Source organism: Tamandua tetradactyla, chromosome 12 (genome assembly GCF_023851605.1).
Source record: "Tamandua tetradactyla isolate mTamTet1 chromosome 12, mTamTet1.pri, whole genome shotgun sequence".
NCBI lineage: Eukaryota > Metazoa > Chordata > Mammalia > Pilosa > Myrmecophagidae > Tamandua > Tamandua tetradactyla.
In genome coordinates this window covers 78,813,659-78,839,867 of record NC_135338.1, presented here as the reverse complement: position 1 = coordinate 78,839,867, position 26,209 = coordinate 78,813,659, and the positions used below count along the sequence as shown (strand labels likewise).

Below are 26,209 nucleotides of genomic sequence, written 5' to 3'. Positions count from 1 at the left end.
TTAAATAAAATGTAAATTTAGATACACTAAAATGAACTAAATTTGTTAATTTTTAAATATACTCTCCCATTGTAATTTTATTTGGAATTTCTGAAGGGATATTCCTAAATAAGTGTAGCATTATTTTGTTCTGATTTTGTCAAAGTTTTATATCTAATTTACTAGTGCTTCTGAATCGATTTTTCGTACTTTTGGATATCTAGAAAGAGATTATTTTTCTTTTGAAACAATCTTTGACTTACAAAATTATTAAGTGTACCATTGATTCTGCAGTTTCCCCTTCATTTAACATCTTTCAAAAGCATGACACAAGTTTCTAAACTGGGAAATTAATATTAATGTATTGCTGTTAATTTAATAATTAACAGATCCACATACCTTATTGACATTTCCAGTATTAATGTCTTTTCTTTGGGCCCAGTAGTCATTTGAGGTTATCACATTGCATATAGCTGTCATGTTGTCCTTAGGCTCCTTTTTTGGGAAAGTTACCAGGTCTTTTCTTCATTCATGATTTTGACATATATTGACGAACCTATAGAATACCCTTCACTGTTGGTTTTTCTGTTTATTTTGTTGTTGTTAGATTGAGGTGTTAAACATTTATATAGCATACTATAGATATGATGTTGTATCCTCAATCATCAGGCAGTACATTGATAGATCAAATTACTAATACCTTGAGACTACATGTTTCAGTGTCATTGTTTCTTACCTGTAGTAATTGTCCATTCTCCCTTATAAATAGAGGTATGACTTAGGGATATTTACTTGGGTTATAGGTTAAAATTCATTCCTGTATCGTTTTGCTTTTGCTCAGGTTGTCCCACATTTGGCCTTGCAGTATTCCTTTATTCCGTTATCTGTGTCCTTTAAACAATTTGATAAGCATAAGTACATCCAGGCTGTGATTATCCAGTTTTATTTAGGTCATTTTTATCTTTTAATCTAGGAGATATTTCCCCATATTTGTATTTGGATAATTTTTTCTTTTTAATTTTACCATTATAATTATTTCATATTAATGAGACCATATAGTATTTGTCTTGTATCTGGCTTATTTCACTCAACATCATGCCAACAAGATTGATCCACATTGTTGCATGCCTCACGACTTCAATCCTTCTTACAGCTCATAATATTTCATTGTATGTGTGTACCACAGTTTATCTGTTCTTCAGTTGATGGACACTTTGGGTGTTTCCATCTGTTGGCAGTTGTGGATAAACTTGCAAATCTCTACTCATGTCCTTAATTTCAGTTCTTCTGTGTATATACCATTCCATTTGGTAGTTTTTTGTCTGTCTTTTAACCTACAACAATTCTTGCTCTTTAATTTTTTTCTTGGCATTTGTTTATTGAGGGAAATCAGTTTAATTTCTCTGTACAGCTTTTAGATTTCAATATTCAGGACATGGTAGATCATACCACTGTGGTTGTGTTTTAACATTTTTTTCAATTTTCTGTGGTCGTTACATACAGATGCCTTATCAGACTGGTTTTATAATTCATTCAGTTAGTTATAGGAATATTTTTATTGCATCACATCATAATTCATTTCTTAACACTTGACTGCGTAACGTCAGTTTTTTTGTTTATTTTTGTAAAGTTGAAAATCATTTACTATATGATGTTTGCCATCAACTTAAACCATAAAAATTATTATTTCATTAGTGGTTGCACATTTATTCTAAATAAATAAATTTATTCTATCATTTACTATATGATGTTTGCCATCAACTTAAACCATAAAAATTGGCCTATTATTTCATTAGTGGTTTTACATTTATTCTAAATAAATAAATTTATTCTAAGTTAGTATAGGTACTTAATTTAAATTAGTATAGGTACTTAATTAAACTTCATCAAGTATTTAAAATTCCAGTTCAAAAGAAAATGCAAATAGAATGCATGAGCTTTCCCTTTACTTCTTAATCGTTACAGATGAATTATTCATCTGAATTCACATCTATCTGGACACTGCATTCTAAAGACAGAATGCAAAGATACTTACATTTGCCTTGCTAATACAATGCTGCTAATATTTCAGTTATGACAAAATTTACATATAAAGGATAAATCATTTTAATTCTGTTCAAGTTAATTCCAATGTGTTTTACATTTATACAATTCACTTGTACAGCTTGGAATCTGGTTGTTTTTCTTTTACATTTTTAATTAAATATAACATACAAACAAAAAGAAAAAGCAATGATTTTCAAAGTACATGGTTAAGTTCTTTATATTTGGTTTTACAACATTTGTTTTTATCTCATTCATACATATGTAGTAAATTTGGTTTTTTGCCTTTTTGTTTTTTTCCCTTTTATTTCAAGAAATTCATCTCCATTAGTTTCACTATTGTATTTGAAGATGCATAATATTTTTCTGTAATTTAGTTTATGACTTATAAAATAATCTTAAATGTGTATTTCCCTTTTAAAAAATTTTGTGGAAGTGATGTTTTTCACATTTTTGTTGTAGGTATTTGTAGTCAAAGTGTTTGACTGTTGCGGAGCTCGAACGATATTAAGGAATGATAAGAAAGAAAGAGACAGACGGGTTCAGGGGGTCTGAAGCTTAGTCATAACAGACAACAGACAACTTTATTCTTAACTAGTTCCTGCTTATATAGTGCAGGGTTTAGGTGACTAAAAGCATGCATACATTTCGTGATAAAACAGAGTTTCTACTTATCAGTATATTATTCCCTACATACAAGAGATAGCTAACAAGACCTTGGGGCTTAAGAAAAAATAAACATTCTCTCCCTCTCAGACTGTCCTCCAATAAAGAAGATAACAGTCTCCACAGGTTATTGCCGATGCCACTCCGAAGCCAGTTGCGCCCAATAAATTCTGCACGTTTTCCATTAACCCTGGCTCCTACATTTGACTATGTCAATAGTTTGTTCTTAAACAAGTGACAGTTTCTGTGTTAACATTTTACATACCTTGGTTTAACTTTGTAAGTCCCATGGGAGAGATAATTTAATTTTATAATTTTTCTAGATATGTTTCAGTGTTCTCTTATGTGGTGATATAGGCACAGGTTTTAATGTTAAGGTGAGGTCTGATAGTATTATTAATGAGATCCACTCTGTCACAAGAATTCAACTAGAAGGTTTTTGTCTGTTTAAAGATGGCATTTTATTTATGGGACTATACAAATACCAGGGTATTCTGGTTCCTTAGGGACATCCCTAAGCAGAATCCAATCATTTACATGTGCAGTCAATATGGCATTAGTGCTCTAGCTGTACCTCTGCAAAAGGAAATATACATAGGATGTTTTTCAGAGTTGATTTACTAAAATTGGCACTGATGCTTGACACCGTATAATTTTGACCTTAATATTCAGCATTATAAATAAATTGGTTATTTTTGAGTCAATTTAAAATATGATTCCCATTTTTAAATAATGTCATTTAAAAAAAATCTTTGCACTTGTTAATTTGGAAGAACAAATATGTCAATTGCCAGGAAAACTCTCTAATAGAATAAAGAATATTCTAATAGAAGTAGGGGAAGTTAGTTAGCTATCGCAGATTTTCAAGCTATATAATTTGAAACATGCCAGTGGCATGTGATTACACTGACAAATACAACAGATAATCCAGAATTTTATCTAGTTGCATGAGAGAACAGGAAGTGTGGTAAAATTAACATCTGGAATTAGTGGGGAAAATTGTTAGCTAAACGGAAAAATAGTTTGATCTATTCCCCATCAAAGAGCAAGAAGGATTTAATATGAATCAGAAGTTTAAGTAAAAGCCAAAATACAAACTAGGAAAAGATATTTATAATGTATCAAATAAGAAATCATAAATCACTAAGGAAGAAAATTCTTCCCTAAAATAGCAAAGAGAAATACCAATAATCCTATAGTAAAAAGGCTTGAACAAATAATTCATGGAAAAAATAAAAGTTGCTCTTAACGATATGAAAAGATTATTTGATTTGCTTTATTGAGAGTTTGAAAAGATAGTGAAGATGCTATTAATTTTTGAACTACTAGATTAGCAGAACCCCAGATGCCTCTCAAAGATGTCTTTCTGCAAATTAAAGGGAATCAGGCATATTCACACTTTGATAATGGGAATGTAAAATGGCCACATCTCTGTGGATGGGGATTTAGTGTCTAGTGAACTTACATGAACTTTGGCGAGCCTATGATGCGCCTTGTAGTTAGATGCAACTGTAACAAAGATTGATGTACATTTGTATTTACTATGGAAGCATTTCTGGGATGTCAGATAATTGAAAAATAGGGTAGAGCTGATTGCTGTAACTGCAGTAAACTGCCTTTGTTTTGAATGCTTGACTGTTGGCTGAAACAGTGACGGACTTTCAGTAAAGTTTTTTAATTAGAACATTGGATGAGAAGTACATACAAATAAAACAAAGGGAGAAGTTTGGATTCAGGTTATTACTCAAGGGAACCAGTAATTTTTGTCATCATAGAATAGATATATTCTTGTAAATTGTCCTAGTTATGAAAGTAGCATTTTCTAAATTTTTGTAGTAATGAATCAAGTTTAATCTAGTAGAGCAGTGAGTTTCTAATAGAAGTTTTTAGCTCCTTGTTATTTTCCTGTAAAATGACTCGACGTAGATCTTGCAGAATTTGGTCAAGATTCTAACTTCCTGAGAGTCCATATTATACAGATTTTGAAATCAGAAGATAGGTAGGTCATCTGTAGTTAGCCTTGTGGCCAGGTTGATTGAATCTCCATTACAAAAAAATTTTAGTTAAGCTAACAACTTAGGATCTTTGTAGAATTCCTGGCTTTATAAATCTGCCCAGTAAGCTGGTGATATTTGATTGGTGTGTGGAATTCATAAGTGATAGATTGCTTCATTGCATGATTAGAAAATGTCATGATGGGTGTTTAAATTAATGTAGGTGTTCAAGAAGATGGTTGGAGCCAAGAATTGGTGATGTCCATGTGGATGGGTGAATGTGAGATGTCCAAGTAGATGGGTGAATAGATCTGGAAGTGCATCCTGGAAGGAATTAAGAAATGGAAATAATGTACTTATAAGAATATAGTATTATAAGACTGAATGAATTGATGTATCTCATCCATTGACCCATTGAACGTCAGTGGTGTTTTATTCATCGAGTCTCAGAGACTTAAAAGGCTGACAATGATATCATTAGGGATTCTTTGTTTATGGCACTCATTCATAAGCAGAATGTCCCAGACTCAGAAATACTTCAGGTTTCTGCCGTCTAACCCAGGTTTTGTTCAGTGTGACTGGGGGACAGAGTATGGAAGTCGTACAATAGCTCTTAAATGTTTTTATCTCCTAGTGACACGTTATGTTCAGCCAAACAGATTACATAGTTACTGAGGTTTAGGAAGCATATTTTTCCTGTATTTGAAAGGAGAGGAGAATGGACATGTTAAGCACCAGTAATGGCTACTATAGGTCACTTTTCTGGTCCCGTATAATGGGTTAACTTTATATACATGCATAAACTTTACCTTTTTAACAATGAGAGCAATAGATAGCCTCATCAGTATTTCTGGTCTTATGTTAAGGGATCCCTTCATTAAATTGTTTGTTTACATTACTCTATATATCAGATCTGTATGTGCTTACTCTTAGCCCAGAGTTCTATGAACTTAAAAGAGTTACCTGCATCCCACTTCCCTGTCTACAGTGACAGTGCAGGGTCAAGCCAGCCATTAACAAAACTCCAAGCTGGAAAGGGTGGGCAGCCATTAGTCCATAGAAATTTTGAAATTTCACTGTGACGATATTGTGAGGGCCCCTTGTCTAGGGGATGGATAATATTTTATTAGGCCTTGAGGATGCTTGCTTATCTTGTTCTCTCTTGTCCCTGCTTTCTTTCTGGGAAACTTGCTCAATTCTATTATTCTACTTGTTTACTTTTGAAATACTGAGTGTGGAATATATCTTTATGGGGAGCTGTGGAGCTTTTTCTTCTAATTGAGAGTTTGAGGCCATCATAATGAGCTATTACATAAGGTAAACTACCTTGGAGAGCCATCAGACTGGACCCAGAGGGAATTTGTTGTAAATGAGAAGTAGCATTTTTAAATTTAAGTCTCTCAGATTTTCAAGTGGTGATTTATGACTGACTACTAAAGATAGATGAAACATGCAAGAATTTAAGGATTGGTGGATGAATACATAAAATAACTGGTTAAACCTTGGTTGTAGGAATAGATAAATGGAAGGAAGGATTGATGGATGGATGATGGAAGAATGCAAGATTGGTGGGTGAAGTAATATAATGGATAGGTTCATAAAGCTTATGTGTACTTTAAGAATAGATGAGTGAATGCATTCATTGAATATTTGGAAAGATGGTTTGTAAGAATGCTTTATGGAATTTAGGATCCAAAAATGGATAGGTGAATGATTGGATGGATAGAATAATGTAAAAAGGAACAAAAACTAGAATATGAGTGGAAGGTTGAATGCATGAGAGCCTGAATGTTTTGAAAACATAGGATGTTAGTTGGATGTATGTATGAATATACAGATTGATGGAGTGGAGTGAAACTAGATGGTGAGGTGCCTGGGTGTTAGAATTTGAATGGATTCTGAAATGGAACCTTGTGTGTATGGATCATATAAAAAATTGATGGGTATTTAATATGGGTGCAAGTTGTATGGATCAGTGCTTAGGTTCAGGTATCTATGTATGAATAAACATTCCATGCATAAATAATGCATGTTTGATATCTTTAGGGTAGTGTATTAGCTAGGGTTCTTTAGAGAAACAGAATCAGCAGGAAATATCCATAGATATAAAATTTATAAAAGTGTCTCATGTATGTGTGGGAATATAGAGTCCAAAATCCGTAGGCTGTGAAGCTGACGACTCCCATGAATGATCTGGACAAATGCCACAAGAGAGGCTTGCTGACGGAAGTAGGAAGAGACTGTTTTCTTCTGAATCCTCTTTAAAAGCCTCCCAGTGATTAGATTAAACATTACTCATTGCAGAAGACACTCCCCTTGGCTGATTACAAATGCAATCAGCTGTGGATTCAGCCGACATGATAATGATTTAATTCTATGAAATGTATTCATAGCAACAGACAGGCCAACACTTGCCCAACCAGACAAACAGGCACCACCACTTGCCAAGCTGACACACGAACCTGACCATGACAGGTAGTTTGATTGATTGAATAAGGGATAATATGGGAATTTGATCCATAGAATAGACTAATAACATTCACAACTGAAATAAAATAATTGTTGAATAAAATAATTCAACTATTAGTATAACACTACATATATGTTAATGCAATTATACTAGTTCAGTGATTTATAATAAGCTGAAATAATAGTTGAACAAAACAAAGGTGCGCAAATTAGTGAATGAGCTGCATTCTTGCCATAGGCTAATTCCTTACTAAGTGAGAAAAGTTTAATGTTTGTATTTTCAGATTAAATGTAGTGGCAGTAGACTATCAAAAGCGAACAAAAACCAGCTATGGTGAGGTCAAAAAGTAGTTTATTCTAATCATATTTTATGATTCAGTAATTTGGAGACTCTTAGAAGATTGATCAATGAGCCGCCTTCATCTTATGTACCTTATGCTGATTTCATGGTATATTTCACAGTTTCCTCATATTTTCCACAGTTTTAACTGAGGTGTTTAAGAAGTGAGATCTATTAGATGCTTCACTGCCTGATAGTTCCATGTTCACCTAAATTATTCTTGGTTAACATTTCTGTGGACTTCATTCTTCGAAAGAGCTGGTAAGAATCAGTAGCACAGCTGTGCTGTTTAGTTTTTGACCAGTTTGACGTTGAATCCAGTTTATCTGTAATATTTTAAATCCAAATTTAAAATAAACATCCAGTACTGTCATAAAACATCCAGTACTGTCAATAATGGAACTAATATCAGTTAGATGCAAAGGGCTCTTAATGTTTAATTTTGGTGCAGTGTTTAAACATAGGTTATGTAATTTTTGATTTGCTACTGCCGTCTACTCTCACCGTAGATTGCTATCTGGGCAGTTATCATAAATCTCTGTGTCACTATATTTAAAATTCTGTGGTAGGCAGTAATTTATTTTTTTGTAATAAATGCATCAATGCTAAGTTTATAGAGGGAAATAGAGAAATCACAGTGGTAGAAGATGAGAGAGAAAGTGGTATTAAAAGATGGTACAAAGTCAAGTAACTAAGGGGTAGGATTGGCTTCAAATAACATGGGTTGTAGTTGAAATTTTTTTTTTTTTTTTTTGCATGGACAGATACCGGGAATCATACCCGGGTTTCTGGTATGGCAGGCAAGCACTCTGCCACTGTGCCACCATCGCTCTCCCAGAAGTTGAATTTTACTTAAAGTATGTGATAGTAGAGTATTTCTAATATCAGTAAGTAAGGTGAGCAAACAGGACCTGAGGAGTATTCCGGTATTAAGGTAGTGGAAGTTATCATGGTTTTATTTGATTACTGAACTAAGATTCAAGCATTCTCCTTTTTTTTTTTTTTTCTTACAAGCACCTTTTATAGTAAGGACTAAGGAGATCTTGATAGAAGGTAAGAGCATTAAGGCCTGTATTCTTATTTTTAAGATATATTATTTGCTATGTGGCTGGATTAACCTCTTGCTGGGATAATTCACAGTAAATCTCTTTCATTAAACATATTGTCTATCCTATATGATTGCTTTGAGGTGACAATTTTACCCTGGATTTTAGAGTTGTATTTTGTTAGGAAGTAATATTTAATGAAATTAGGAGTTGAAATACAAGTAGTTTTCTTCTAGTAAAAACTAAAAAGTTGCACAAGGAGCATACAAGATAGCAGAGAGAATAGATATGTGGAAATGTGATGATGGGTTTTAGTTTGGAGAAAGAAATCCATGAAATACTATGCAATATACAGAATATATTATAAATGTTCCTTTGTCCCATGTCTTTATTGTTTTTTTACCCCTGAACGGTGTATAAATTAGCACTCAAAAGGTACACAAGAAATGCTTGTTCAGAGAGGAAATGGTGATTGAATGGCATGAAGATAATTTGGAATAGGAGATGGGTACTCATTTCATAGTAAATGGTCAGAGGAAGGAAAATGATGGCTTCTTCATTTTCTACATAAGTGTAACTCGTTTTTGTTGCTCAGAGTTTATTTAGCATTAGGATCATGGGAGTTGTTTTCTCTGTTTTCTTCAAATACTTGATTTGAAGATGATACCCATTTGTCATGGGCATAGCTATGTGATATTTGATACTCTGCTGTGTATTTTAATTTGCAGTCTATCCCTCTGTACTCTCCCAGGTAGTAAACTTGTGGACAAGAGGATCACACACGCCTTCTACAGTGGTTCCATCCACAAAATCACACAAATGCTATCGTTATTCCTCCCTTCTAGGATCTTATTGCATTTTTGTATCTCAAAGGGCATAATTTTTATGTGAGTAACCCCAGGAAGAGATGTCTTGCTTTTTTGCAAGTAATAATTGCTTTAAATGCTGTTGAGACCTTAAATGGCCTTCTCTGGAACTCTCTGGTTGTTGTTTATTCATCTCCTCTGGTGTTGTATTTACCTCATTGTACTTTATGTCTTATTTTTACGAATGAGAGTGAGAGTTCTGAGTACTAAATGGAATGAATATAACCCCATGGATACCTTGCTCATGCCCCAGATGATAGCCGGGGTTTCTCAGTTACATACCTCTCATATGTCAGCTTTGGTACCATTTGCAAAATACTTTATTTCTTATTTGAATTATGAGCCCACATTTTGCAGAGAGGTACCAAATATAATCCTCTTAAGCATTTGTGTTGCCATCACTGGTCCGTCTCTGGTTGCCATTTTCATTGGATTTAGAAGTCTCGGTCTCAAGCAGAAACTGGGAAAAGCTGTAGTTTCCGTATTTCTGTATGCCCAAACATGACTTGGATTCCCCATCACAGTTGTGGCCGTGTAAAAGAGAGGAATACCCCTCCTCTGACATTTTGAGTCATGGTGATGCCATCATGTACAGAACATGCTCCCATTATTTTCTTGATATCACTGGTATTTTTCTGGAGTAAAAAATTCAAGGCATGAAGGATATTCCTTCCTATATTACCCTGATCTTCATTTGTTTTCTGCTTAACTCAAGTGGGATAAAAGTAGAGGCCTGTGTTTATTTGAAGTTTTAATTGTATACTTCTGGAAGATAAACTACAGTGCCACTTATGGAATTAATAACTATATTGCCCAGCCTATTTCATCAGAGGCTTGTGAGGGGGTATCACATATTACTACCTTTATAGTACAGTGATGGCAATAAAAATATTATCAAAAATTTCAAGATCATATTGTTATATCTTTCCTTTAAAGTCATTTACTTTTACTAACAAAATATTTAATGGTTTAAAAATTACAGAAATATGTACATAAATGATGTCTTCTTTTTCATCTTGTTCTGCTCATGTCAGCTAGATGCTGAGATGGAACTTGTATTTCTCTTGCAATATTCACTTATTTTACTCACCAAAAATCCTTTTGTATTTTCAAAGTAAAAATATTTCCGTGTTGAACATTTTCCAAGTTCAAAATGATCTTTAGGGTATAAAATATCAATGTCCCTATTCTAAACATTTAGGTTACATATGACTTACAGTTTTTTATAGTCTATGCCAGGAATTAACAAACTTTTGTCTGTAAAGGGCCAGACTTGACAGATAATGCTGTCAAAGAAGCTCAACTGTGCCATTGTATTATGAAAGCAGCCATAGCCAAATATGTTAGGAAATAAGTATGTATGTATTCTAAGAAGACTGTATTTACAAAAAAAGAAAATGTGATGGGCTGGAGTTAGACACTGTGTGGTAGTTTACCAACCTCTGGCCTAAAGCATAGATCTTTCAATATTCTGAGGAAAGTCAATAGATGTAGGAAACCAAGAGAGAGAATGTCTTTCCTGCCCATGCCCTTTTTTGATAATATCTTCATGCCGTTTTTTAGTCATCAGTGTTATAAAGTAGGAAGTTAAGTAACAAATGGGAAAATTTTTTATTTCCTTTTTTTTTTTTTTTACTTTTAATTTCCTTTTCAGTTATACTGGACCTAGTACATTGAAGCAGGGACACCAAGAATGGGTCATTAAACAATTTAAAGCGAAATGCTCATTCATCTACTACCTTCATCCCTGCTTGCTAGTGGTGACAAGAGTTGGCCACTTGTGTTATTGTGGCCAGTATCTTTCCTAAGTTTATAAAAGTTTTCATGGAATTCATTTTTAAAAGCATGCAATCATTATGGTACATATTGCTTTGCAACTTGTATTTTTAGAATATACTGTGGACATATGTCTATATTAAATAGTCCTTGTGTACAGATTTTTCTTTGGATGTAACGTATACATAATGAGTTTATCTGTTCCCCTATTTTGGGAAGTTTGGATTAACTTATTTGTGTATTAATTTTCACTGTATATAATTTTGTAATGTATATCATTATGTAGCTATAATCTCTTGGGGTGCTAGTAATATAGCATAGATTTCTAGGTTTGGCGTTGTTGGATTGTCACTTACACATACTTTTGATTTCAGTAGATATTGTGAAATTGCCCTTGAAAACAATTCTTTGGCCAGCACAGAGCAATGCTATATGGCAATGCTGATTTTTCATTAAAAATGATTTGTGCATTAGATATTACAAATCCTTTATAATTTTAGCCAACCTAATAGGTGAAAATAGTGTTTGAACTTAGTCTACTTTTAACAGTAAATGGCCATAGCTAAAAAGACCATGGTTTATAATAAAAAAAGTAATATTCCGTTTTCCTCCCTTCACAAGTGCTGCCCTGTGGTCAGAGGCAAAACCATTCATCTTTTCTAAATTTATGACTTTTGGGAAGTTCATGAACTTTTCTGTATTTTTTTTAAATAGACTTTTCTCATTTTAAGAATCACATAAAGAACCCCTGTATACTTTTCACCTAGATTCACCCTTTATTCTACGTTGTTGTGCATGCTTGCCCTCTCTTGCTCTCTCCTCTCCCTCCCTCTCCCACTCTCCTCTCTTTTCTTCCTCTGCATCCTGCTTCTACTTATTATTTCCGTCTCCTCCTCCTCTCTCAATCTCTCTCTCTCTCATATTATGAACGATTTCTGAGTAAGTTATAGATATCATAATACCCTCTTAACCCAAATTAAGTCACCATGCATTTTCTAAGAGCTTGGTTATCCTCTTATATTAAACTTGGTATAATTTTCAAAATCATGAGGTGTACAAGCAGTTCAACATTATTGTATACATTCAGAATTTATCAGTTCTAGTTATGTCCTTTCCAGCATTTTTCTTTGGTCCTGGATCAACTAAAAGATCATCCTATATTGGATTAAGTGTTTTACCTCTTTAATCTCAATTTCTGAAAACGGTTGTTTACTCGTTCTTTGCCATTGAGTGCATTGGTATTCTTGAAAAGTGACAGTAAATTGCTTTTAGAAGATACCTTAAAATTTGAATTTTCTGATGTTTCCTAATGATTAGATTTATGTTATGAATTTTTGACAGGAATATGTTATAATTGATCTGTATCTCTCAGTGAGTATTATCAGGAGGGAAGTGATGCCAATTTTTCCCATTATTGGTAACACTGACTTTGATCACTTGGGTCAGTTGGTGTCTATCAGGTTTCTTCACTCAAAAGTTATCATTCTTTTTAAATTAAATATTCTGTAGGGAGATCATTTGAAACCATATAGATGTACTGTTTGCCATCAAATGTTTATACTATAGTTTTAGTATTCGCAGATGATTCTTACTTGAATCGATACAGGTTTTCTTTTTTTTAAACGCTGTTATTAGTTATATATTAGTTGATGTTCTACTGTTTTAAGAAATAGTTTGTATATCATGGCATGTCAGGAGTGTTCAAAGTATTCCTTTTCTGAAAAGACTGAGTTCATGAGTGAGGTTGAGACCCACAGGAAAAAGCAGGAAGAAGCTTATATAAAGGTCTAAGGAGTTTATGTCTAAGCTATGATGTTGAGTGCAGGTGGTACAATAACTTTTAAGGAGGTGTTTGATGGAAATACAGAGAGACAAGACACTGTTTTCTTTAATAAGTTCCTATTATGGAATATTATAATGCTTTCATAATTGACAGGGTGTTCAACAGCTCTCTTGAACAGGTTGTGAGGCATTTCAATGGAATCTGGGTTCATATTCGCTCTACATGCATATTCTAAAAAGATGCTTAATCACCAGTTTTTGCTCCCTATTTTTGTTTGTTGTTGTATTCTAAATTTGCACAATCTTTTAAGAGTTTCCGAGTTTTATGGCGAAGTAACTGCTTGTAGAGTGGTATCTGTAGATAAACACACTCAAACTTCCTGAGCTTTATTTCATGTTTCACCTTTAACTGCCCCCTACCGTCTGGTAATGTTTGTGTATAGAATTAATACCGCATGCAGTGGCTGTATTTGATGAAGTTACAAATGTATTAACTAAATGGGTGTTCAAAAATCGGCAAACAAATTAGTAGTGAAGAAAATAGTCATGCAATAGAGAAATAATCAGATAAAGTATTTAGGGACTTGGGAAGTTTAATACCTTTTTAAAAATATAGAATGTCCAACTTTCACATGCTATATAATAAGCGAGCCTTGGAAAATTTGAAATCTGCCTGAGTAAAGTACTTCTTTTTCTCCGTGAGGCCACATATTTCAGATGTTTTTTTAGGATTGATATTAAAATTTTTTATTACTAAAGGAAGGAAGAATTCATACATTAAGCCTCCATGTACCAAACCCTTAAGACTTCCATGAAGAGAAGGTAGTTAAATAAATAAAGGGAATCACAGTGGGAATGCAGATTACTATTAAATTATTTTCTGGATTGTAATAAGAATTGTTTTGGAGAGTATTTATTGATGTAAGAAGAGATGTATAGTAAGACCAAATAGGTATTTATCCTCATTCTCATTTCAAATCAGAGTGGAAACTATATCCTCTTACCCTGGAGAGAAGGTAGGGGGCAATTATGGTTGGGTCTTTCTCTCAAAGAAAGGTGTTTTCAAGTTTAACAGTCTGTGAATTTGAAATGAGGATGTAGAGAGAATAAAAGTGCTCTTTACATGTATGTCTATATAATGCATAAGAATTACCTCTAGGATAACCTCTTGACTGTGTTTGAAATCTCTTAGCCACTGAAACTAGATTTTGTCTCATTTCTCTCTTCCCCTTTTGGTCAAGAAGGCTTTCTTAATCCCTTGATGCTGTGTCCCATCTCATCCTGGGATTTCTGTCCCATGTTGCCAGGGAGAATTAGACCCCCGGGAGTCATGCCCCACATAGTGGGAAGGGCAGTGAGTTCACCTGCCAAGTTAGCTTAGAGAGAGAGGCCATGTCTGAGCAACAGGAGAGGTTCTCTGGGGGTAACTCTTGCATATAATTGTAAGTAGGCTTAGCTTGTCCTTTGTAAGAATAAGTTTCATAGGGGTGAATCCCAGCCTATTGATTTGGTTGTCCCACTGCTAGTGAATATATCAGGAATTCCCTAGAGGGGGAATTTATTTTAATATTTCCTCCTTTCTCCCTAGTCCCCCAAGGGTACTTTGCAAATACTTCTTTATTCACTGCCCAAATTACTCTGAGATATATTGGGACAACACACTGACCTGGACAAACCAATGAAATCTCATGCCCTATTCAAGATTCCATGTAATTATGGTGTTCAACTAAACCGACCATACAAGTTAAATTAGGTAATGTGCTACCACACATCTAAATTTTGCACCAAATAAACATCTCTCCCTTTGATCTCACATAGAAGTTGAAGTTTTAAAATATGGAGAGTAACCTCCTTTACCCTCTATTCTGCTCTACCTTAGTCCTATCCAAATCAGCTTCCTTCATATCTCTAGTCAAAGTCTGATCCCTTTTTCAACTTTTAAACAGTTCATGTATGGGGTACTGCTGACTTTCATAGCTTCAGGGCTCTAACTCTAATCTCAGGTGTCATATAAATACCCAAAGTTTCTGAGAATGAGCAGTTTATATACAACAGCTCAAAATTATTTAAAAATAACAGTTAAGACTCCTGAATATATGTGACTGCTGTGAGAGCCTACAACCTAGGACCCTTTACAGTAGGCCCCAACCTGATAACCCATGCTCTTGACTTCAGTTAACTGAGATAGTCCATTTGAGTGAGGCATGATAATATAAGTCTTTTTGCTTCTGACATTTCATTCAGCATGCAGTCCTTAACTTTCATTCACCTACATATATGCCTCACAACTTCATTCCTTGTCTTGCAGCTGCTCAGTACTCCATTGTATGTATACACCATATTTCCCCCTTCCACTCCTCAGTTGTTGTACCCTTAAGCTACCTCTATTCATTGTGAATCATGAACCCTGTGCCAAAAACATCAGTGTGCAAATGTCTGTCCGTGACCTCACACTCAGTTCCTCCAGGTATATACTGAGCAAAATTATAGGATCATATGACAACCCTACCTCTAGCCTCCTGTGGAACCACCACACTACTGTGCAAGGGGCTGCACCTCTCAGTTTCCCTACCAGCGGTAAATATGTACATCTCTTTCTCTGCATTTTCTCTAGCATTTTTTTTCTCTCTGTTCATTTATAATGTGAACAGTTTTATTCACATATCGAGGATGCTTGTTTTTAAGGTTGAAAAGGGAAAGTTGGCGTTTGGGAGAATTTGGTGCTTGGAATATCACTTTTATCAATATTTGTCTGTGATTTATGGGAATGGGGAAGGATGAGACCTAGAGATGGAGTGTATATGACAGTAGGAATAGTCTAAAGACTGTGCCTTGGTATTGAATAAATGGGGAGGATCCATTAATAGATATTGGCAAGAGTAATCAGAGTTTATGAATGAAAATCAAGGGATTGTGATATCCCTGAATGCAAATGAAGATTTTATAACATGGTTTTATGTCACTAACAATGAAGTTAGCAAATTGTGTTCCATCATCCGTTTGTTTAACAGACTGGAAATACTGAGCTCCTTTTGACAAGGGTATGTTTCTGTTATTACTTTACAGTGCCTGGATTGTGGCAGATATTTAATTTAATAATTTTGCTGACTAAACTACTTGATGAGGTTGCATACACACGTGCAATTTTAATAATGTGTGAGCCACTTAAAGGGTGAGAAAAGTAAGGGTATGATACTGCTGTTTGAGGATGTTTTGGGTGAGTTTTATCACTTGACTGAGGAAGTAGTAGATGCAACACAGTTATCAGATACACCACAGTATCCTGTGTTGGAATGTGCAAATCCAGATTTTATATCGGGGAATTGAGAATCTTCTAGATTAGACTTTTTGTGATGAAAATTAGGGATTGGTTTATGAGTCCTCACTGATAGTTGGGTGTGGTAAAATGCAGCTCTTTTGTTTCTTGATGTGTACAACCTTTTCAATGGCATATGCCATTGGTTTCTTCGGTTTCACTGCGTTCTCTCAAACAATAATCCAAAGAGGAAGCTTTATGGCTGGTGGATTTTTTACTCTGGGAAAATGAACTTATTTTATAGGATTGTTCTTTTTTATGTGCTTTCAGTCCCTAGTGAAGATTAATTTCCTATATATACAACACCTCTATTTTTAAAACTTTCTTAGAAGAGCTGTTCTTGGGAGAGTAAAGGCTGTGGATGTATCACTGTTAAGATGTTCACCTGTAGAATGTAGTGACAGTTTAATGGCTTTTCAGTTATGAGAGGGAAGACTATAGTACAGTATATGAACATGACTACAGTGAGACCATTATAAAATATGCTACTATATTTTGTTGCTATCTTTGAGCTTTCTAACTTTTTATAAGTTCTTCCTGTATCTGTGTATCATACAGACATAATAAATGCAATGGGTGTTTGTCAATAGTATGATAGTTATATTCATCTTTGTGGCATAGTTAACTTGTTTAGTATTTGAATTCCTCGAGTGCTGAAGAAATGTCTACTGACTAATGACAGATGGGGGAGAATATATGTCTTTCAAATAAGAGACCAAAAGAGACAAGAAAGAAGAGGGATTTAAGTAAGCCTTTCCCATTACTCTTACATTAGTAAAGTCAAGAGGAGAAGGACCACTCACCCTTAGGGAGACTGTAGAAAAGTACCAAATTGTTAGAGGACTGTTGATTTCTAGGACATTGAAACATTAGGTGAATAGGACATGGTATTTCCTCTTGCTTTCCTTCAGCTGTTTTGATTAAGTTTAGCTATTTTTCACTCTGAGATTTCTTCTGGCTTTATTATCTTTGGAATAATTTCAGTTTCAGTTTGGTGTTGTGTCATAGTCATCAAAGCTATGTTAAATTGTCTCTGATTCATTGTTTTCTTCATTCATAATATTACATAGAATTCCCATCTGCAGCTTAATTTCTCTAAATGAAGAAGTACTCATTTGGAGAGAGCATCTGAGTGGATCCATGCTAAAATGGTAAGTTTGGGACCCTTGTTGAATGGTACTCAGACCTAAAGTATCACAAGATTGGTTAATGTGCCTTGATGTAAATAATTGCATATATTTAGTCTTAATTGCTTTGGTTTCCTACTTCAAGCTCTTAGAATGTTGTTTTTATCTTTTTATCAATGGACATACCAATTTTGATTCATTTTATGGCTTACGTTCTCTTTATCCAAAAATAAATATAACGAGCTCCTGCTTGACAGGGATACTTTTCTTGTATTGTCTTTTCTTATGCTGCAATGTTGAAGTAAGAATTTCATTACTGTTTGTGAAATAAACATATGTGTGAAGGTGTGAATCAGAGCGAGGTCAAGAATAATAAGAGAGAGTATATAAAAATAAAGAAAAGAGTTATATATTCAGATAAACATGCAATGTTATTTCAGTAATTTGTAAACTACCCAATTTGACAGTGTTGAAAAGAGAAGAGCATAAAATTCGTTGAGATTTTCTTAGGAAAAGTCTTAGAACACAGTGTTTTATTTTGTTTAAATAAGTGATGACTAAGAATCACAGTATGTTTGAATTTGGGAAATTAGAGAAGGATTTATTTCTGGGGTCTTGCTTCTATTTTTGTCCCATTTGACTGCTGTATTATTCTCATTTTGCCATGGCTCTCCCTTTGCTAACTTATTTTTTTTATCTGTGCAGGTAGAATAAAGGGCCACCACTGATGGCAGTCTTGTTCTGTCTTCAGACTTATTTAATGCAAATTAAATAAACTTTTTTGGACTAAGAAACTTTTCTCTGTTGTGCAAGAAAATACAAGGGCATAGATGCTATGCCGTTTGCTACTAATTTTGCTTGATACTACTTGAGAAAATGGATTTCCTAAAGGTTTTGAATGTTGTTTCTTAGTTGAGATTTTTACCTTTGCTACTATTTTTTTTTCCGAATTGGGCATATTTTCTTCCATAATACTTCATCTTATGATTTTTCTTAGCCTTGGGTATAATACTCCACTTTAAATAAAAATATTTTTTACTTAAACAGTAAAATATTTATTTTTGCTAAACCCCTTCCTGTAGAGTGGAACTATTCTTTTCTAGGGTTACATTTTCATCCTGAGATGACTCCTTCAATTGAGGATTGCTTAACTTTGAAACAGGGCTAGGTTAAAAAAACATGATTGTGGAAAATGAGAGGAATTTTCGTTAGTAAGTAAGTTTGGATGATCAGTTTTTTCACTGTTTCTTTTTAAAAGATATCTAATAGAATGGATTTCTAATTTTATTCCACTTTGATCTGAGAATATATTCTTTATCATTTGAATGATTCTATATAAATTGAATGATTTTACCCTTTATTAAGAATTGGTTTTGGTCTACTATATTACTTACCTTGGTGAATGTAACATTGCATTTGGAAAATTGTATATTCATTCTGAAGTTGTTGGCTTTAGGGTTTCATACATTTATAAATTCATAAAACACTTATGAAAGTGTTACTTTCTTGTATGTTTTCACAAATGTTTAGTCTCATTCTACAAATGATTCAGTGAGTAGAGTTAAAAATCTTCAACTGTGATTGGGGATTTGTCTGTCACTCCATTTATTTCTATCAGGTTTGTTTCATGTTATTTGAAACTCTGTCATTAGTTACACGCATTTTTTGCTTGGTACGTTTTTCTGCTAAATTGACCCTTTATGTCATGAAATGTGTTTCTTTACCTCGATTACTACTCTGTTTTGAAGTCTGTATCTGGAATGAATGTTGTCACTCTAGCCTTCTTATGCTCACTATAGAGTGTATCTTTTTTTCATCCCTTTTCTTTCAACTTGTTTCTTTTAAGTGTTACCCCTTTTAGCATGTAGTTGGAATATGTTTTAATCCTTTCTCAGTTGGAATTGTATTCACATTTAATGTAATTATTAAATAGATTATTTAAATTTATCATTTTTACTTTTTGGGTTTTTTGTTTGTTTCTAGTTTATCATTCCTCTGTTTCTTCTTCCCTGCCTTCTTTTTGAATGTTTTGTTTTTTCTTTCATCTTAATTTACCACGTCTTTAACTCTATTTGCTGTTTCAGTTGTTACTATATGATCCTCTCATGTTTTTCCTTCTAGTTGGTCCAGAATATAGGAGGCTAGAGGGCTTAAATACTTTTTTTATCATCACAATTGACTTTTTTCCTTCTTTTTTTGTGAACAATAACATATATACAAAAAAAGCTATAAATTTCAAAGCACAGCACCACAATTAGTTGTAGAACATATTTCAGACTTTGACATGGGTTACAATTTCACAATTTTAGGTTTCTACTTCTAGCTGCTCTAAAATACTGGAGACTAAAAGAGATATCAATGTAATGATTTAGCATTCATATTCATTTGTTAAGTCCTGTTTTCTATGTATAATTCCACCATCACCTTTGATCTTTCCATACCTCTCTTTGGGATTGTTTGGGCTACGGCAATTCTTAAATTTTGCTATTGGAAGGGTCTGTCACTAATATGGAGTAGGGAGATGGAACTATCTGATGTTCAGGACTCATACATAAAAAAATCATTGTATATAGTTAAATGGTTAATTTTGTTTTCATGATATTTACAGTGAAAGAATAAGTGAGTGAGTGGGTGACTGTTAAAAAAAAGATGAAAGATAAAAAGATTGGGGATAATTGATGATAGAAATTTAATTTCATTTAATCGAAAACATCATTATGGTCAAAACAGAAATGTGGTATATTTTTTGAATCATGCTGTGGTATAGACAGTTGATATGAGTTCTTTTAATACAGACTTGATCTAGCTCTTGAAAATACTGTCTTTTTATTAATTTTTATTAATGTCCAAGATAACTTGGATATAAGGTACCTCACAACCTGTGAATTTGGAGATTAGTCGAATCTTCCACTTGTGTCTGATTTGAATGGTGTTTTTTTAAGCTGTACTGTCTTTCACTCATTAATTCTCATGACAGTCGTGGCAGGGAAGGGAAAGTATTGTAGGTCTTGTAATAATCTCCCTCACCAAAAACATAGTCACTGTCCTCTAATCTTAGGAGAAATTCACAAACACTATTCCAGTGGATGTGTATGATAAGGTACTGTGGAAGAAAGAAGTGAGCGGTTTCAAGAAATACCTTGACTGGTATCCTAATGTCTTGTGTTAATGGTTATTCTCAAATTCTGCCCTATTCTGCTTTTATATATTTATTTTTATCTAATCTTATCTGCTTTCCTTCCTTCCTGTCTTCCTATCTACTATCTAGCTTTATTTCTATCTGTCTACTTATCTGTTTGTCTGCAGTCTGTCTACCTACCTACTACTTATCTGTTTGTCTGCACTCTGTCTACCTACCTACCTATATACACTTATATATCTATAATTTATCTATGCCTGGAGCATAAGAGATGAAAGAACATAGCAATAGAGAACCAAGGGAGTTAACTCTTGTGAGACATTGGTTGTAGGTGGTGATGTATAGAAGGAGAGAACAGGAGGAAAGCTTGAAGACTGAGGAACACTTGCAGAGGGTCCTACCTATCACAAACTCTGGCCCTGTTACTATGTTTGCATACAGAAACTCAAATGTAGCTACCTCCATCCTGTCAGCTTGACATGATAAGACTTAGAGAGTGAATATGAGGACTCTGCTCTTTTATCTTCGTACCCTTTCCATGCTTTCAAGCTCAGTTTTAATTATATAGAATTATCACTCCAGCCTTTACTATATTAGACCATGGATTGACAATTTTTCTGTAAAGGGCCAAATATTTTCAGATTTGCAGGCCCTGTGGTCTCTCTAGCATGTAATCTACTCTGCTGTGATAGTGCAAAAGCAACCGTAAACAATGTGTAAATGAATACACATGGCTGTGTTTCAGTAAAACTTTATTTACAAAAGCAACCTGTAATATAATCCCTGAATTAGAGAACCAGCTAATTCAGATCATGACAAATAATCATATTAACTCAGCCACATGATAAATTAATTCTGTTTTAACATGTGCAGAACTATCCAGCAGGGAAAAGGTCATATTTGCTGCATTTGAAGGCAGACAGTCGTGTATGCTTAGTGAATATTGATTTCAACTGTTCTTAAGGTAAAAATAAGTAAATGTAAAACATGATATATGCAGCTGAAGCCTATCACCTGACATCTGGTTGATATAATAGCTATGTGTATTTTACTTTTTTGCTTTGAGCATCAGGTCAAGATGGCATTGAATAAATGTGGGTTGGAATACATTGCTTTTTTTTTTTTTTGGCAGGGGTAGGCAAAGGGAAGTGAACCAGGTCTCTTTGGCATGGCAGGCCAGAATTCTGCCTGCTGAGCCACCACAGCCTGCCCTGAATACAATGTATTAACTCACTCTCCATTGTTATTTATGATACACAAAGGATATCTAGAATAATTGCATCATATAGTACCCAAGGAGAGTAGTTAGTAGAATTTAATGACATTTTGATTTTCCTCAGTATTTTGACATTCCTCATAATGTTTGTGTACATTTGCAATGCAGTTTTTTCTTATTACCCTAATTTCTGATGGTGCAGCCTCCTCATTCATTGTAATCTCTGGTTTCCATGTGCAAACCAGGTGGCATAGTATGCTTTAGGGTTATGAATTCCTGTGTGAATTCAGGGGCTTTCTTTTCTCACAGTCAAGGCAAAAGATGCTCTTTTGAGTGAAAATCATATATTCATATATGGTCATATATTGTGAGAAATCTAAACTAAAAAAGAGACAAAATCACTGTTTTGAATGGTCCCATTATGAGCAAGTGGAAGTGAGTGTCCATTTATTCATTTTAGTGACCCCACAATTTTGATAGTTTTGTAGTCTACCAATCTTGCATTCATTAAACGTTTAATTATATAGACAGCTCTCAATATCTGATTCCTTGTTTAAGTGGTATTTCTTTGATTTAATGCATGTTAGCGCACAAACAGTCTCAAAATATGAGAGTGGAATTGGCACATAAGCAATATGCTTAGTGATGTGCACCAGGCTTTTTCAGTTTCATTGTAACGTTTACAAATTTATTTTTACTTTTCATATAGTAAAATCCCCTTTGTAATGTACAATTTTAACTTTTGAACAAGGACATAGAATCATATGCTCACTACCACAACACGAAACAGAATAGTTCTAACCCCTACCCTTCTCCAAAGTCTCTTGTGCTATTCCATTATAGTCAACCCTTTCTCTTACGCTAAAACCCCTTGTGAATTGTCCCTATGGATTTGTCTTTACCACAATGTCGTATAAATCGAATCAAACAATACATAGCCTCTGAGGTCTGACTTCTTTCATCTAGCAAACTGCATCTGAGATCCTGGTCCATGTTGTGTATACCAATAATTTTTTTTCTTTTTAGTAGTTGCATATCATTCCATTGTATGGATGTATATAGTTCATTTATTCACTTATTGAAGGATATTTGGAACATTTCCAATTTGGGTAATTACTGATTAAGATGTCATAAACATTAGTCGAAAGATTATTTGTGAACATGAATTTACTTTTTTTTAGGATAAATGCCTATGGGTAGGTATGCTTGCTGGGTTTTAAGTCAAGTACATGCACACTAAGCATATTTTGTAAGAAATTGCCAAATGTTTCTAGAGTAGCTGTATCCTATATTCTCACCAGCAATGCATGAGAGTTCCAGTTGCTCTGCATCCTCATAAGCATTTGGCATTTTCAGTACTTTTTTTCTTTAACCATTCTCATAAGTGGGGTATCCTATTTATTGTGGTTTTAATTGGCATTTTGTTAATGGCTAATGATGTTGAACCGCTTCTCATGTGTTTATTTGCCTTCCATATATGCTCTTTGGTGAAGTGTCTGTTCAGTTCTTATGCCAAGGGTTTCTTGCAGAGCAAAATATTTTTTTTTAATTTGATGAGGTCTAATTTATTTACTTTTATTTTCTTTCATGAAGAATGCTTTTGTGAGCAAGTTGTTGAATTTATATGGGTAAAATTGTTTGTAGTGTTCTATTATTTTAATTTTATGGGATAATATCTGTCATAGATATGCCGCCTTTATATTCCTACTATTATAAATGTGCGTCTCCTTTGTGGGGGGTGGGGTAGGGGTAGGGGAGGGTCAGGTTAGGTACATATCTAGGAGTTTGTTGTTTTCCATAGAACCAAATAGTGTTTTCCTGGATTTTTCTCTATGTTTCTTTCTGTTTTTAATTTCATTAAACTCTGCTTTTTATTAATTCCTTACTTCTTCTGTTCCTTTGGTTTTCTTTTGCTCTTTTTCTAGTGCTTTAGTTTTGAAGTTTAGATTGTTGGTTTGATTCTTTTATAAAGATTTTAATTTTATTAATATTCCCCTGTGCATCTATAACTGCCTCCTAAAGATTTTTTCCTTAAACTGTTCAATTTTAAATAGTATCAAACTAACAGAAGAGTTATAAAACCAATACAGAGAATTCCAGTAAAGCCTCCAGATACCCATATGTACCAATTTTAATACATTTTCTGTATCATTCTGCCCATCATCCATCTGTCTTTCTGTCTACCTGTTTATATATCAATTTTCTAAACATTTGAGAAGAGCTTGTATACATAAGCTCCTTGAACACATAATGCATCCTGATATAATTCTTAAGAATGAGGATATTCACTTATGTAACCATATTAAGTAAACATAACAAATTCATACATTTTAACGTTGATATAAAATTTTCTATCTATATTCCACTTTTCTCATATGTGAAAATATTGTCCTTCTGGATCTTTTCCTTTATTAGATCCAGTCCAGATCATGTATTGCATTTTATTGTTATTGTCTCTTTAGTTGCTCTTGAAAGACTCCTAAGCATATCATTCAGTGCCTCCTAAAAAATTTTAACATTTTTTATTGTGAAATATAGCATATACATAAAAAAGCAGTACATTTCTAAGTACATTGCAACAAGTAGTTATAGAACATATTTCAGAGTTTGATATGGGTTAAAGTTCCACAAGTTTGATACATTTTATTTCCATATTCATTTAGTTCATGATATTTCTAATTTCCCATGAGACTTTCTCTTTTAAGCAATTGGTTGTTTGAAGTGTGTCTTCAGTTATTTGTGGGATTTCCCGGTTATATTTCTGTTTTTCATTTCTGTTTTAATTTTATCATTGTCAGAAAATACATTTGTATGATTCCAATTCTTTTAAATTTATTAAGGCATTTTAATGACTTCGGATCTATCCTGAGGAATGTTCCTTGTGCATTTAAAATCTATTGTGTGGAATGTTCTACGAATTTCGTTTAGATCTAGTTGTTTTAGGGTGTTGTTAAGTTCTTTAAACTTGATAATTTTCTGTCTACTCATTCTATTCATTACTAAAGAGCAGAATTGGAGTCTCCATCTATAATTGAAGATTTTCGGTTCTGTATATTTTGCTCCCTGCATTTTAAAGCTCTGTTGTTACATAGCCTACACATTTAGGAGTGTTGTATCTTCTTGTTGAATTGACTTATGTAATGTCTTATGTTATCCCTGAAAATTTTCCTTACTCTGATCTACATTTATGGGTGTTAATATTGCCACTCCAGCTCTCTTTTGATTTTTATTTGAAATTATATGCCTGTCTATATTCCTTCATTTTTATCTGCATCATTACATTTAAAGTGGTTTTCTTGTAAAAGCATATTGTTGGTTCTTGTTTTTTGTATTTGGTAAGCAGTTCTGTTTTGTTTTTCAGGTTCTTTTCAGAATACAGATCAGGAGACATTAGAGGAAAAGAAATACTTGAAACTCACTATTCATTCATGGCACTTTGAGTTCCCCAATTCCCTACTAGCGTTTATCCCTCTGTCAGTTTATCCGTGCATTCCTTCTAGGAGTCTTACTGCATTCAGTAATCGAGGCAATATAGTTTGCATTCTCTCCATTCCTTTTTTTTTTTTTTTTTTAGCATGGACAGGCACCGGAAATCGAACCCGGAGCTCCGCCATGGCAGGCGAGAACGCTACCTGCTGAGCCACCATAGCCTGCCCTGTTCTCTCCATAACCCTTTTGTGTCTTAACCCTCTGATATCCTTTTCCATTTTGATTCTTTTTTCGTGTATCTTTTGAGAACTCCCATCTGCTTTTCCATCATTTCCTATGTTCTGTTCTTTAAGGGTCTAATCTGTTAATTTTAGAATATAGGCCTCACAGTACTCCTGTTAAATGTGCCTTTTGTTTTTCACATCACAGGGCATTTTCATCAAGCCTTTTTGGGGTGGAATACAACTTTGGAATGTCTCATTCAAGAGACCGTTGTGTCAGTTATTTGCTCAGCTTGGTAGAGAAGATTATGAATATTTGCCGGGTAAGGAATTTAGGGAGGAAACAAGTGAAGAAATGAAAGTGACAAAAGATCAAATGACTGTGATGCTTATGGCAAGGATTGGAAATGTTGGGTTGTCTGTGTGATAAATAAATGTGCCTTATTTTTAACGGATTTCATGCATTTTCTGATTTGTTTTATTTTCTTTGTGGTATTTTGCTGCAGGTCAATAGGCTAGAACAAGTTACAGTACTTCAGGGAAAAGAGGTGAGCAGCTAACCTGGTGCTTTTGAAGTTTTATGTGTTTTGTGGCCAGTGACATAAAAAGATTGAAGGTCTTTGAAGCTCTTTCATTCAGAGGTTCAAAGGAAAAATGCTTTTTTGAGGTGCCTGCCTCACCTGGGTCAACTAATCCGAATTGTTCCTTCATTCCTTTAACCAAAAAATCTTTGAAGTAAACTGAATCATTTTGTGGAATCATTGATATATTACCATTTACACCATCTTATATTGCATGAA

The 26,209-nt window shown here is 33.9% G+C and overlaps 1 long non-coding RNA gene across 28 annotated transcripts in view; it reads left to right on the top strand.

The window, feature by feature from the left end:
• The window catches only part of LOC143652395 (uncharacterized), a 156,144-nt gene that overhangs the window by 528 nt on the left and 129,407 nt on the right, over positions 1-26,209 (top strand). Inside the window, exons 1-2 of one of the 28 annotated variants that reach the window (XR_013160626.1) lie at positions 25,067-25,732; positions 25,916-25,957. The exons of the other annotated variants lie outside the window; for them this stretch is intronic. This is a non-coding gene — a long non-coding RNA (uncharacterized LOC143652395). Of the gene's footprint in view, positions 1-25,066; positions 25,733-25,915; positions 25,958-26,209 lie in introns of those variants that run through there. 28 annotated transcript variants of the gene reach the window in all.